This window comes from Protopterus annectens, chromosome 1.part2 (genome assembly GCF_019279795.1).
Source record: "Protopterus annectens isolate FY-2018-M chromosome 1.part2, PAN1.0, whole genome shotgun sequence".
Classification (NCBI taxonomy): Eukaryota; Metazoa; Chordata; order Ceratodontiformes; family Protopteridae; genus Protopterus; species Protopterus annectens.
In genome coordinates, this window is record NC_056727.1 from 94,751,309 (window position 1) to 94,767,720 (window position 16,412).

Here is a 16,412-nt window from a genome sequence, read left to right on the forward strand (position 1 = left end):
GAGGTTGCACTCGAAAGAGATTCATTGGGACCATTCCTTTGTCCTCACCACAGCCAAAATCTTAGTGTCCATGGATGCCTCCCAATGGGGCGAGCAGACATTATCTTGGCTATACACTCCATCGTTCTCTATGAAGGCCAATTTACATATCAGTGTTCTAATGATGAATGAAAGCAGTGTCTTTACCGTTGCAAACCTTTCAGACTACTCTTCCTTTGGGACCAATTGTGATTCAGTCAGGTAATATGTCACTGGTTTGGTACGTCAGCCGGCTGGAAGGGCCAAATCTTAACCCCCCCCCCCCCTTGACAAGAAGCACTTGGAGCGTGACAGTGGGCGATTTATCCCAACTAGTTTATGATAGCACACAAATTGAGCAGTTTAATCTTCTGTCTGTAAGTGGCCTCTCTATCCAAATATGATGAAAAGGATTCCTTCTTCAAGGGGGGCAGCCTTCCTGCAGCCTCTTGCCTCACTTTTGAACTACAAAAGCAGCAACTACCTTTCTCTGCCCCCCCTGGGGATTCACTGAGGATCCTGTTTTATACATTTGGTCCCTGGGATTTCTATATTTCTTCCCCAGTAAGTGATATTCTGTTAGCTTCCCATGAGCCATCCACATGTAAACACTACACTAGTAAGAGGAAGAAAGTTCACCTTTTGGACTTGAGAGCGTGACATTGACTCTGCATTTCCTATTGACAAAATTCAAGATCTTTTAGCCTTCATTTTCAACACAGGAGCTACTTGTTCAGCTATTTAAGTCCAGCTAGCACGGCTCTTTCTTGAGGAGTTCTATTATTAAGACTTCTTCATAAGGATTGTGCCTCACCTTTGAATCTCTGTTTTGGTCTTATGGGTGTTTGTACGGCCACCCTGCTGACCTTTTGCTAAAAGGAGTTACAGAACCTTGGTCCCAGGAATAAGTTATTTCTTAGTGGTGTTGGCTTCTGCCACAGGAATTCCAAAATAACAAGCCTTATTATGTAAACCTCCGTTCCTCTTTTCAGAGAGAGAGTCTCCCTAAGGATTAAACCCTGGAAAGCACATAACTTCTTTTTTTATGGGACTGTTGACAAAAAATATTAAAACAAAGCTTATATAGCAGGATCTGTGTGTATTTAAATATATTTTTTTGAGATGAGGGACTTTAATATATAAAATGAAGAGTGAACTGAATTTAGCCAATATATTGCTAAAATTATAAACTGGAAGAATTTTAGGATAAACTTTGTGATGTGAAAATTATTTTGTAGGGGAATTTGATGAGAATGTAACTGTGTAATGCACAAAAATTATGCTGTAATACAAAAGGAATTAACATTATACAACTGATAGTCTTACAGGTGCCAGAAAGGCATGCTGACTGCAGAGTGAGTCGTAAAATGTTCAACATTATATCAGTTTTGCAGTAGCCTAAGATATTTTGGTTAAATTCTGACAAGGATATGACCAACCTACCAGCTTTTCAGAGTTAGAGGGTGCCTTATTTTATTTATTTTTACAAATTTTCACTGGGTTATTCTGACTGGGCCCAGAGAGCCCTTTTTCAGCGGAGACCCAAGGAGAAAAGCTCCAGGAAAGTAATTAAAAAAATAAGAAAAAAAAAACTAACAATTCAAGTTATTTACAAGGCAAAAGTACAGTATTTTGAGAATGCAGTAGCAATATGTTTACTGCAGTGGTGGTGCTGCAGTAGCGTTGCTGCCTCACAGTAAGACGCTGTCCTGTTCGATTCTCAGCTGAAGCGTCTTCTGTGTGGAAACATGCGTGAATGGGCGTACCTTCGTTGAAGGTTGTGCATCAGAGCTGGCAACTCGGCACGTAAAAATCTACTGCCAATCATTAGCGGACCGGAGTTCCGCTGTGGCGACCCCTAACCGGGAAAAGCCAAAAGATACAACAACAAGTAGCAATATGTTTGAGAAATTTGGTTAGCGTTATACAAGGAATATAGCAATTCCTAAAATAAAAATATGTAATATACAATTTAGAGCAACATGACATAGCACCACCAAGATACGTTTAATAGCATAGGTACTAATTGCAGAGAGAGTAATGTGTGTAGACACTTTAGATAGATACAAGGCAGATATTTTGAATGAGAGAAGAAAAAAATGTCATTGGGTTATTTCCTGACAAGTACAGATCCATGCATGTTGCAAATTAATTTTTAGTTGCTTTTTGAATTCTCCACATTGGCTGTGGAATGAAGGGACAATGGAAGTTTGTTCCATGAGTATGCAATTGAATGACTGTATAAGCTTAAGAATCTCCAAAAGGAGGAATCATCAGGAATAGAGGTACAAGGTGAAGAGGTCTCATCACCTCTCTGTCTCAGAGATATGAACCTCAAGATCCTTAAAATTCTCTTCTCAAGGGAATAATGAGATAGAATGGGAAAGTACCCTAACTCTACCATCTGACTTGGTTCATCTTGCATCTACTCCTACAAGAAAGGATCAGGAAGAAGCCCCACCACTGTTATTCTCTTAATTCAGTGAATAAGAAGGCGCAGACCCTGAAGTCAACCTCTTCCTGTGGAGGACCTGAATATAATTGCTTCATCATCAGTTAAATTACTACAAGCTTCTGAGAAGGAGAGAAACTTTAATATCTGATCTTTTACCTTCCCTTGCATCAGGAGACTTCATACTGGTCAACCTCCAAATAGCCCTTCTAGTAATGATTCTTACTGAATACTTCACTAAGATTCCATATCCACTTAGCAACAAGCAGCTAGGAAGGCTTAAATCTCTGCCAGTTGGTGCTGACAGTAGCTGCAGTTAAGGACACTGTGCAAATGTCTGAGGCAAGATTACAGGAACTGGGGATGGTCATACTTGTTTAAACTGTATCCACTTGGGCGTTCGGTAGGCGTGGCCTTTTCTTCACTTTCAGCATCAGTCATATGTACTTTCATGCAATGACTGTAAGTAAAAATTTTGAATAGTGGGAAAAATGAACTCTGGCATAGAGTACTCCTTAAGCCAAGTGCCTGAGATGACAGGCGTGGGCCTGTAAATGTGGATACTTTGTTTTTTTTTTTTTAAAGTATGTACTAAACAAAGATAGAGAAACATCCATTTCTAAGATGCATTGGAGGATTTCGGTTCTGTTATGTGGCTTTGTGGTGGGAAGGAGTGAGGGTGGAGTTCCTTACCACAAGCACCATTTTTTGCAGCAGCTTGTTATATTTCAGTTACTTTGCCACCAGTCACACAACCCCAAATGACTATTAAGTCTTATCTGTATCACAGAATGGACCAAGTCATAAAACACCGATGATGGAATTTAGAAAGGCTTACAGCAATGCAGAAGACTCAACTCTAAAGCCATCCAAATTGCAGTAAGGCTGATTGATTCAGAGGCTGTTGTTCCACTACTGTTTTCCACTGCCACTAGTATTAGAGCAATGAGAAATCTCACAGACAAAGCCTTGTGCAAATATGGCATTAGACTAATGCAAATTAGCCATGTGCACTCCCCCAGAAATAGTGCTGGAAATTGATTAGCAAGGTAGAGCAATTCAGAGAATTACTACTACTACTTTTTCTTCTTTCGGCTTTTCCCAGTCAGGGGTCACCACAGCGAATCACCTGTCTGCTCATGATTGGCAGTGGAGTTTTACGGTGTTGAGCTGCCAGCCCAACGCCCAACCTTCCACAGAAGACACACACATGCACGCACTCATGCCTAGGGCCAATTTAGAGTGCCCAATCCATCTACAGCATGTCTTTGGGATGTGGGAGGAAACCGGAGCACCCGGAGGAAACCCACGCGACCACTGGGAGGACATGCAGACTCCGCGCAGAAGGCACCCCAGCCAAGAATCGCACCAGAGAACCTCTTGCTGTGAGGTGGCAATGTTAACCATCGCACCACCGCGGCTGCCCAATTCAGGGAATTACACCACTGCGTCAATTTCTTTGAGAGGAGGAAAAATTAACGCTGCCAAAAAGATGGCATTCACCCATTCATCAGTATAGACTGGTTCTCAGATTGCAGCTAGTATAAGTAGGTATCGTCAAGGTGCCCATGTGTGTGTGTGTGTGTGTGTGTGTGTGTGTGTGTGTGTGTGTGAGAGAACATGTCTCTAGGAACGTGTATGCGCGTGTAACCCATGTCAGTTTGGATTTGTCAGGGGTAGGTCATGCTTACTTAACCTGGTGGATTTTTCTGAAAATGTTACTAATGCAATGGGTGAAGGCAAAATGGCACCCACTGCAAATCTCGACCTGGTCACAACTTCTGACACAATTTTCCACTCAGGCATAGTAGAAAAGCAAAATAAACTTGGAATAAACCCCTATGTCACCCACTGGATTGCCAACTGACTCACAGATAGGATGCAGGAAATCAAAATAAAGGAAGTTTCCTCCACAAAGAGACCATTCACCAATGGAGTCTCCCAGAGTTCTGTGCTGGGAGCTCTCCTGTTAGGCATCTACTTTTCTAAAGTAAAAGTGCATACCAAAGAGCTGTGGTGGATTGTTTGCAGATGACAGCAAGCTAGGAGCAGCCACCAAATCCCCAAATGAAGTGGCCATCCTACAAGAAGGTTAGTCCCAAATAAATGACATGGAACACTTACCAGCAGACAGTATCATGCAGCTGTTTAATTCAAAACACAGACTGACAGCGATTCTGTATGCAAACATATTATTTATTGTAAAGTATGGTGATGCTGGCATATCTCAAAATAGAGAGATTCAGCTGTATGTTCAGATTCAACTCTTCTTATATCTTAAAATTAGAAAAAAGATTAGTTCTTACAAAGTTCAAAGCTTTCTCAACTTGAGATTAAAACACAAACACACATTTCCAAGGCTGAAAGGAGTAAACAGATAACAAGGTATGCATATAGGAAGATAGTTTAAAATCTTCTCATGCTTCACTCTTGACATGGTTTCTGTTTGTTTTCAGCAGACTTATTTCCTACAAGTACAAAGCATTTATTTATTTATTCTATATTTGTTTACAAGGAAAGTCCAGCTGGACAAAAATGTCCTTTTTCAACGGAGGCCGAGGTACAAAAGCTTCACATTTCTAAATAACTGTAAGATACATATACAACATACAAATACAAATGTTGATATGATCTCAGGCACAAGTACAAAATGAAAATGCATGTTATACATTTCACTGATGCAATCATGTAGTCTAGACAGGATACAAAGAATAGCAGTACTGTGTATACCTAACTTTCTTTCAAGGTTAAATGATTACAGTAAACAATCACCATTTGTTTGCTAAGTTTTAGTGAACCTAACAAAGTAAAACTGATTTTCTTAGCGAAATAATAAAAATATATTAAACTGTTGCAGTACTTTAAGCTAGCAGTATATAAAAATGAACATTAATAGACATAGGTTCATAAGTAGGTACTAGGCTATTGGCCCTAGGGCCTATATAAGCCTAGCCAAAAAGGTTCCCTGGCTTTCGCCACCCAAGAAAATTATTTTCCTGTGCCCCTGTCAAGCAGAGCCACTGAGGTGATCCCCGGGGTGAATTTCCTATTTCCCATCCAGTCATCAAGATTTTTCTTGAGTGTTAATGAGGAGCTTTGTTTGATATGGATAGGTAGTTTGTTCCAGAGTATGGGAAGTCTCTGGGACAGGAATCTATATCTCCAGCATGTTCTGTTTATTGTAGTGACAAGGTTTAGGTCCCTAGAGTGTGTAGCTCGGAGGGATTGGGATTTCTTTAACTGGAGCATGTCCAACAGCTCTGGGTTTGACATAGCTTTGTATGTTAGGCAGAGATCGCCTCTGAGTAGGCGAAATGTGACGGAGTAAAGCTGGAGTTTTTTGAGAGGGCATCTGTTTGAGGCTGGTAATCCTCTTTGTGAGGTTTTTCTGCTGCCTTTCCAGTTGTTGTAGATGTCTTGTGAGGTACATACCAAAAGGGGTGTTCTACTTTATAATGGGTCTAATGAGTCACGAGTAGAGGGGAACGATGACCTCGTTTTTCCTGGAGGAGAAACCTTTTGTGATGTGGTGTGCCACGTAGAAGAATTTCCTGACTACTGTGGAGATGTGATTATCAAAGGAGAGACTACTGTCCACCTGTGTCCCAAGGTCTCTTATCACATTTTCGGTGTTAAGTAGTCTACCACCTATGTGGTAGCTCATGGGTACAGAGTTTTTACCAAAGGGGATGATAATGCACTTTTTGGCAGTGAGCTTGAGGCCATGGCTTTAACACCAGGCATCTGTCTCAGTGAGGCCCTTTTGTAGGATGTCCACATCATTAGGAGTTTGGATTATGGCTCCTAGTTTGCAGTCATCTGCGAACTTCATTAGCCAAAGACCTGCTATGTTAGCCTGTACTTCAGAAAAGTGGATACCAAACAGGAGAGGACCCAGGACTGAATCCTGTGGTACTCCACTTGTCACTGGTCTGAAGTCGGATTTGGAGTCTGCTACTTTCACAGTGTGGGTTCTGTCGGTAAACCAGTTGGCAACTCATCTTGTGACATAGGGATTTATACCTAGTTTAGTGAGTTTATCTATAATTCCAGAGTAGGGGATGGTGTCAAAAGCCTTGGCAAGCTCTAGATAGGCTGTGTGAACCATCTTATCCTCGTCTACGGCTTTGGTAACTGCTTCAAAGAAGTTTATCAGGTTTAGGAGACATGATCTGCCTTTTACAAACCCAAACTGGGTGGGGTCCAGAGTTTGGAGATTACCAATGTTTTTGTTTATAAGTTCCATGACCTTGCAGACCAGGCTTGTTAGGCTAATGGGACGGTAGTTCCCGGGTTCCGTGGTGGCTCCCCCTTTGTGGAGTGGGATAACTGTCGCTGTGCGCCATTCATTGGGCACAAAACCTGAGGTGAGGCTATGACTGAACATGGTGCTTAGGTGGGGTGCCAGTTCATTCTGTAGTTCTTGTAGAATGCAGCCTGAGATGTTGTCAGGTCCCATGGGTGCTGTGTTCTTGCCTTTGGAGAGTGTGTTTTTTACCTGTGCAGCCGTGATTACAGGAACTTTGCATTCTTCCGGTATATAAATGTGCCCTTTAGGGGGTGAGAGGGGGGTAAAGTTAGCACTGAACCTATCTGCCAGGATGTTGGTAATATCATTATTGCCATTGTGCTGTAACTCAGAGCAGATATGAGTGATGCCATTGAGATTCTTGACATAGCTATAGAATGCTTTGTGGTTGTCTGTAGAATCAGTGGCGATTTTGTTTTCATAACTAGCCTTGGAGCATTTTATGAGGGATCGCAGCTTCTTACTGAGACTGACCATAGAGTTTCTCCAATCATGGGATTTTACTCTTTTTTGCAACAGTTTCTTTCTTCTGTTGTAGAGTTTGTTTATAGCAGGGGACCACCAGATTGACTTCCTTTTTTTGGAGGATAGTATCTCGGTTCTGTTAGGGATAGCACGATCCATGCACTCGTGTAAGTGCTTATAAAGTGCATTTGTATAGGATTCAGCAGTCGTACCTCTATTGCCCGTCTGCATGGGTGTCGTGAAGTTTGCCACTTCTGTCTTCAGAAGCGTGAAGTTGGCTTTGGAGAAATTTTTTACGGTGGTTTCCCTAATGGGGGCGGGATGTGGATGTCTAGTGTGATTAGCTTGTGGTCAGATCTGACTAATGAGGAATTGACCTCTGGTGTGGAACACCAGTCGCCCATGTTGATAAAGACCAGGTCGAGGATATTGCTGCCCCTGGTGGGGGTGTGGATAAGTTGATCCAAGGCGCTGGAATTTATGAATTCCAGAAAACGTTGAGCAAAACAGTTGGTACATGAGTAGTTTTCCCAGTTAATGGTGGGGTAGTTGAAATCGCCCATTATTAGGGTGTTGGGTTGTACCCTAATATTTTTCAGTGTATGAAGAAATGAGGAGTGGGAATCCTGGGGCATGGTAGGGGATCTGTAAGAAGTTACAATTTGTATTGCATTCTTGCCCAGAGTTAGTTGTACTTGGATAATCTCGGATGCATTATGCTGAACAACTAACCTGGAGGTGTGGATATCCTTAATGAATATGGGCACGCCTCCGCCTTTAGTGTTTCGGTCCAGGTTTGGTGGCCGAAAGGTGTGGTATAAATTATAGCTTGGTAATGCAGGGGTGCTCTCTGGAGGCTTGAACCAGGTCTCTGTCACTGCATAGATGTCGATGTTCTCCATTTTAAGGAGTGGCTCGAGTGAATGCATTTTGAGGTTTAGACTTCTAGCATTGAGTAACATTACCCTCAGATTTTGCTTGCTTGTACCTGTTACGGTGGTGAATTTGTCATTTGAACCTTGCCTAAAAAAGGCACTATAGGGGTGGCAAGAGCGTCAACCAGTATCTGGAATCCCAAGGGCGACAGGTGCAGGCCATCTCTGCAAAGCATCGTGGTCTGTCAGTCATGTCATCCCAGGCAGACAGATACTGGATCCACCAAGAATGACACCAGAAGCTTAGCCAATTGTTGAAGTCAATCATTTTGTCCTTGTACTGTGGTATCATTCTGGGTGATGGCTGGATGCTACTCGGGGCTAGGGTCATACCTGCCTGGGCTGCAAGATCGGAGAGCTCCTCCATGTCTCTCTTCATGTAGTCCAGGTTTGGTACGTCTCAGGTCATTCACACCAACATGGACAATGACAGAGTCGTATTTGTACTTGTGGAGTGACCTGAGTGCTTGCTTATGTGGTGGATACTGACACCCGACAGGCAGCTGGCAGTAACTTTCTCCTTGTTTAGCCTGGTGAGTGGAACATCAGTGTGCCTGACTATAGAGTCACCTATGACTAGAGTGTTGGGTACATTGTTATGCCTTATGGGCTTTGATTGAGTGGCATACTGTGTTTGTGGGCTATGCATCATTTAGGTTGTGTTGGGAGTGGAGGTTGCTTGCGTTTCTGCTTTAGAGGTCTCTGTTGCTTGATCAGATTTTTATTGAGAGCCTCCACGAATGTAGGTGTTTGTTTTGTGTTTCTTTGTGTCTGTTTTGTTGGTGTAGGTTTCGAGGGGCTATGTGATGAGTGTGGTGTGGTGCAAATGTTTACCTTCTCCTCTTGACTGTCTAGTCCAGTCTTGGGTGAAGAGAGCTTTGCTTCCAGTTTGGCTGTATAAGTGCATCTCTCACAGGTTGTAGTGTTGGGTGGTATGAGGAGTGGGTTGTATGTGTACATGAGGCAATTGCTGCATTGCCCCAAGATGCCCAGATTCATCAGGAAGACAGGAGAAAACACCAGGAGCTGACCCTTAGACATGCTTGGATAGGTGCTTATTTATTAAGTACTTCCTCTAGACAAGTGAGGAAAGTTGAGTGCTGTAGTAATTTGTAGTTTATTTAATGCTTACAACGAGTTCTGAACAAGTGCTGATCTCAAAGAAACAGATTTGAGTGCTAAAACTAAAAAAAATGGCTAGTTCTAAGGGAAAATTTGAAGAGCAGACTTTATGGTGCTGGGAATAGTTTAACCCTAGCTAAGCGGCTATGCATGAAATGTATTTCTTTTTTAATATAACAGTAGCAAATGAGCAAACTGATTTAAACCAATTAACCAATAAAAAGCTAAAAACTGAGCTCCGTTCCAGCAGTCTTCGATCAGACAAGTTCTAACTGCACACTCTTGCCACTAGGGTGCAGGGGAACCTTCTCCAAAAAAGATGGTCTGGATTAGTGCTCAAGTTATACAAACAAAGCTAGATTCAGCAGGTGAATTTAGTCTATACTACAACAAACAAGGCGTACCAATTTCAGAAAGAAACAGTTCAATTAAGCAGGCAAAATAAGCCTTTAACTAGAAACTCCCACCTCAGAAGGGCAGAATCTACCCTCTCCTCCCACAAGAGTGCAGACCACACCTTCTTAATGTAAAATAACTGTCCCGAAGCCCAAATACTTAAACCAGCACTAATACACTTTTAGAATAACAGACACCAAGCCTTCAGTCAGCAACTCCCAACTTAGGATGTAAGCTACCTGTCTTGCCACAACAGTGCAGACCACAAACCTTCTTAATGTAAAACAACTGGTCTGATGCCCAAGTGCTTCAACCAAAGGCTTAGAATAACAGTTACAATTTAATCAGGCTACTAACAAGCAGTAATAAATGCAGCAGAATAAATGCAATTAAGTACTTTTAAGAACAAGCAGCAAAAGCAAAATAAAGTAGTAAAGTAGGAAGAAACACAAATACAGTAAAAGCAGATGAATAAAGTGCAATTTTTTATATAACAATAAAAATGACCAAACTGATTTAAACAAATTACCCATTTAACCAGTAAAAAATCTCAAAACTGAGCCCTGTTCCAGCAGTCTTCAATCAGACAAGGTCTAACTGCACACTACTGCCACTAGGGTGCAGGGGAACCTTCTCCAAAAAAGATGGCCTGGATTAATGCACAAGTTATACAAACAAAGCTAGATTCAGGATGCCTGAATCTAGTCTATGCTACAGCAAACAAGGTGCACCAATTTCAGAAAGAAACAGTTCAAATAAGCAGGCACAATAAGACTTTAACAAGAAATTCCCAGCTCAGATGGGCAGAATCTAGTCTCTCCTCCCACAAGACTGCAGACCACAAACCTTCTTAATGAAAAATAACTGGCCTGATGCCCAAGTGTTTTAACCAGAAATAATACACTTTTAGAATACTGAGCCTTCAGTCAGCAATTCCCAACTTAGAAGGATGTAAGCTACCTGTCCTGCCACAACGTGCAGACCACAAATCTTAAAGTAAAACAACTGGTTTGTAGCCCAGTGCTTAAACCAAAAGGCTTAGAATAACAGTTACAATTTAGTCAGGCTACTACCAAGCAGTAATAAATGGAGCGGAATAAATACAATTGAGTACTTTTAAGAAGATGCATAAAGCAAAATAAAGTGCATTTTTTTTAGTAAAGTGCAAGGAGAGAGGAAGAAGGAGCCAGAAGAAAAATTCAAGGTTAAGAACCTAGGTGGGCTGGCCTTCTCAAATGTTCTCTCTGAATTAAGTTGAGTGAACACCAGACTGGGAGGGGTGTCCCAGATCAAATTTACAGTAGGGGCGGGCAACTGCAAAGCTACCAACTATAACACCACCACAAGAATAGGAAGGGAGGGAGGGGAAAAACAGTTTCAGGGCAGATGAGAAACAGAAAACAATGTCAGAAAATATATAAAATAATTCAATCAGGCAAAAGTAAGACAATGCAGAACTCTGAAAGGTTAAAATGCCAAGAAATATACTTATCAGTCAGCGATATATTTCCCGATTGTTTAAGAATTACACTTCAGCCAGAACACCAGGAGTTTCCAACAGTGTATGCTGGAATTTACAAACAAACTATTTTTAAATGAGCAAGCCTTGAAGCAATCAGAAAACACAAAAGCTGTTAGACCAGTTTTATAAACTTCACCACAGGAATAGGAGGGAAGCAATTTCAGGACAGATGAGAAACAGAAAACAATGCCCACAGCGAAACTCCAGTCCGCTAATGATTGGCAGTAGATTTTCACGAATGCTGAGATGCCAGCTCGACGTTCAACCTTCAGCGAAGGCACGCCCATTTACGCATGTCTTTTGAACGCCCACCCGGGGAGGACATGCAGACTCCACACAGAAGGCACTCCTTGCACTCCAGCCGAGAATCGAACGGGAGAACCTCTTGCTGTGAGGCAACAATGCTACCACTGCACCACCGCGGAAGTTGTGAACTGGCTTGAACATAATTATATAAATTATAAACCGGTTAGGGGTGAAAACTCATACGTTATAAATGTCTTAATAATGAGACTTTGGCAACAGCATTGGGAGTGGAGTTTAGACTTCACAATTTTGACACAAGGAATAATGTTTTAGTTGACACCTTGAAAAACATTAAAAAGTGACTTATTTCAAAATGGATTTGGAAGATAGTGGAATGCATTACCTTGTAACAGGAGGACAAACAGCCTTTTAGCCTTTAAAAAAAATGGTGGATGACTGGGTGAGGGGTACATCGTATGACTATTCAAAATGGTTACACACTTCTAGAAAGCCATTATGTGGCATAAGAGTTTTATAAATTTACAATGAACACTGAACCTCAATAGCATGCACCATTTCCCCACTACAAATGGCCATGTGTGGGACCTGCATGGAAAGGGTCTTTACAACATACACCCTTTGGCGGTATTATTCATGACATATTAGGTCTCAGATTTTTTCAGTTATCCATTCCCACTGTAGTTACACATACCACAGCATTTACACTACCTTTCTCTAGCTATTGTCAAGGAATTGGAGTGAGTGCATGCAAGTATGTGTCTGCACACATCTGTGCATGTATGGGGGGCCTTCTTTACTGACGCAGAAGCTTATGTGCAATTATGCATCACCTTAGCTCGCTGCCTCTGCACACATCAATAACGTATGAATAAGGCTGGATATACTTTTAACTGACAAGAAGCAGATTCCCACAACATTCGCGTAAACGTGTGTACATTCACTGTGGTACACTGCAAGTCTGAGTCGCTGCTGAAACTGGAATCTGGTATCACAGAACGAGTCCCACTCTATCTGTTAATAAAACAGTTATTTATTTAACTGGTACAGACCCCCTTATATCAATTATACATTTTCTCTCTTCTAAAAACAAAATACTACCTCTACATAACAAAATATGCTTGTAAAAGTATGTAAAATGCTTTTTAAGGCCATACCCACCCACAGTGTTTCCATGCAGGCCACTTGTGCTCAGAAGCCCACTAAAGTGGTCTCAGCAGCAGCATATATATTAGTCTTGCACTGATACAAGGGCAACTACATGAAATTAGCTCCTCCCAAACCTACCTCTAAAACATTCTGAAGTCTGCAACTCTGAAAGGTTAAAATGCCAAGAAATGTACTTATCAATCCGCGATATATTTCCAGATTGTTTGAGAATCACACTTAGGCAGAACACCAGGAGTTTCCAACAGTATATGCAGCATATCCATTTCAGTTCCTCCCTCTGATGCCGTAAAGCATCACAAACCTAAATTATTTTGAACCATGTCATTGTCAAACATATAAGCCCTGAGATGCTTTTTTCAGGAATAATAACCATTGCATGTGCAATTTTTCTAATAACGCAGTTTACTAACAGTTTGTAATAACAGAGTATACAAGAGCTATGAAAAGCACGATTATGATAAACTTATTTTTATTTATTTTACATTTGTTGACCGGGCTGGTCCAACTGGATATATGTCTATTTTCTGTGGAGGCCCGGGGAGAAAAGCTCCACATACAGAAGAATATTTACAAAGACATTAGTACATTACAAAGTTTTGTCAGTCATTACATTTCATTGGATTTAGCTTATTAATAAGAAAAAAAAATCCCAGTGCATAACAGCTATGGATATTCATACAAAATATGTACAATGACACTATTAAACTGTAAGGTCACACAAAAAGTCACACGAAAATCCTAGTGTGTAACAGTTATGGATATATAAACAAAATATATACAATGACGCTATTAAACTGTAAAGTCACACACACACAAGCTTATACAGGTAAGAAGATTAGTGTCTAGGATAAAAGTAATTATTATTTGCATTATGTTTGTACCAACATTTTTAAATATATTACCCAACCACCCAAAGAAGGTCCAGCCAGACTCAGGTTTATTCATATTTATGGCCAGTTGTCTTATAAAGTCAGCCACCATTTTCTGTGTAGCATGAAAGTCTGAAATAAACTTACAGCACTGTTTTCTGATCAGATGGCAAACTGCACCCTTTAAAGCCGGTACGTAATCAAGAGCTATCTGGTTTTGTAAAGCTGTGATTCAAACTTCAGTCGGTTTTTTGTTTGCCATGCAAATGTGCTCCGCAATTTTATAGCCATTTTAGCTAAGATAAAGGACGACTGATTTACTTCATGCATAGTTCTGAATAGGCCATACTATGGAGAAAAGAAAGCTAGACCTTGTTTAGCAGGATGTATGACCCTCTTATTTTGTAACCTTTCAGCGGGTATAGAAAAAGAATGGAAAATAGCTGGTGTCATTTATTCCATATGACAACCAGACCAGGTTCTATCTAACCAGGGGTAGGCGCAGTCTTCGCAGATGTAATAATAATTGTCCAACATTTCCATGCCTTTTCTTCAGTCAGACATTTTCAATTTAAGCTCCATCAGTAAAGTATCACTACAGGTGTCATTGCAACTGCTGTAAGCCACTCACACAGTTCCTTTTCTGGCATAACAAGTATCATCTTGTGTTGATGCAGCCGGAAGGTAATATATTATGTTAAGTTGTCAATCTCGCCTTCATTCTTGCTGGATGGGTTCGGAGCCGATCCTCGGCTCCAACTCGGCCTTATACTAAAGCTAGAGAGCTGTTTACCGGCTCGAGGCCCTTCCCATATCCCACAATGCTAGGCGTCAGATACCCAGATCTCGTTTGGTAGAGCTAACACCATGGAGACACCTGTCCCTACTATAAAGTTTACCTACAGTGGTAACAACGGAGGAGGACATAACCTAGGAAATACTCAAGTAGAGGAATAAGGCCTCAGAAGGATTAATCTCTGTCTGTCCAGGCTAGGGGTGGTGGGTGGGACGCAAGAAAGAAGGTGAGAAGAAGACAACTAACATGGAACGTTGTGGTAGGTACATAACTTCTACTACTTTTGATTTGAAGAGTCTGGTTAGACCTTTCAACAAGACCAGATGACTGTGAATGGTGGGGACAGTGTAACTGCAAAGAAATTTTGAACATTTTACAAATTTTCTGAATAATATCAACAGTAAAATGGGTACCTGTGTCTGAATTAATAGTATCAGGTACCCCAAATTGGGAAGAACATTTTTAGCATTTTTTTACTACTGTTTCAACATCACACTTAGCATTTGAATAAGCTTTCACCCATGCAGAAAAGACACGTATAATAGCCAATATGTAATGGAATGTAGCACATTGCAGCATTTGAACAAAGTACAAATGGATGTTTACAGAGGGTCTCTAAGGTGGGGGTAATGAGAAAGGTTAGTCTTCACAGGGGATGCAATATTATGCTACAGAGAAATTTCACAATTATTTACATAATGACTGACTAGAGACTAAGAAAGAGGGGCAAACCAGTTTTGCAGAATAATATTAAGAAGTCCATGCTTACCAATATGATCTGGTAAGTGGTATGCCCTTACCAACCAAGTTAGTATGGCTAAAGTTGCTACTGTCCTACTATCAGGATGTACCCATAATAAATTATGTTGCCTTTTACAACCAGCACTGAATCCACCTCTTTTTTTTCAGCCTCTGAAGCTTTAGTCTGCAAAGTAACTAAATTATTAAAATTGAAAAAAAAATGAACGAAGCAGTCCAATCTGGAAAATAACAAAACCAAATATTCCAAAAGCAAACAATATTTTGCAGCAAGTAGATTCCAAGATGTTTTCTGTCAAATGTAGTAAAGGTAAAAAACTGCTATGTACTGACGATGAGTGTTGTAACAAGACTGCCTATCCTAGATTTCAAAAAATCAGTCGTACACCTTTTCCTTCTGGTGATAATCATGACTCCATGGAGAGCCCTGATGAAGATTCCAACCGACATCCCTTTAGAACAACCATTACCAAGAAGATCAGAGAGGATGGCGAACAAGCACAGAGTAAGGTTGAATGTTCTGGGCAATTATGGGTTCAGTGGATAGGACAAGAATTTGACAAAGATGAAAAGTTTGCCCACAAAAAAATCAGATAACGGCCAATTCCCAAAGGTCTGCCATCTGTTCAACTTAGTGGTTTCATACAAGGTACTGTGTCAGTTACTTCCTTTTTTAATTTTAATATTTACAACTTTACAGACCTAGATATTGGTCGTAAACATCATAATTTTCTTTTGAAGGGTTTTGGCTTCATTCCTTCTGGTCGAGCCAACCTTGAACACACCATACTTGATTTAAAAATGTTTACTAGGAAACTTAACTTTCAAGTTTTGTTTAGAGACAAGACTGACATTGAACTCTCTGGTGGTTACTTTAAATGCAAAAGCTTAGCCACCCCCCTTACATCCTTTTATTAACGTATTCAAGAAATCTTGCCGACGGGAGATTAGAGATCTTTCGATATCCAAGAAGAAACACAAATTGTGTAACCTTACCAAAGTATAAAGACTTATTCTTAACAATATTACTTTCAATGAAAACGTTAGATGTATGAAACCAGATAAGTGTGGTGGGTCTGGTTATCATGGATCTTGTGGACTACACTAGTAAAATGATATCACTACTGTCAGGTGAGACTGTGTATCGAGTTGTGTCTGTGAATGAGATCAACACTGCGTATAGAGCTGTAAATATTTTTCTTGATGAGCTCTTGTTGTTTGACAACATTTTTTAGATTTATTTAATTTTCTAAAAGTTAATGTTCCTGTTATTCCAAAAATGTTTGTAATTCCTAAGATTCATTCAGATTTGTCCAATCCACCATTAAGAGCTAT

The 16,412-nt window shown here is 40.7% G+C and overlaps 1 protein-coding gene across 1 annotated transcript in view; it reads left to right on the forward strand.

Moving 5' to 3' along the window:
- Nucleotides 1–16,412, forward strand: part of LOC122788078 (proto-oncogene c-Rel-like) — a 1,849,952-nt gene that overhangs the window by 1,351,974 nt on the left and 481,566 nt on the right. The window lies entirely within an intron of this gene.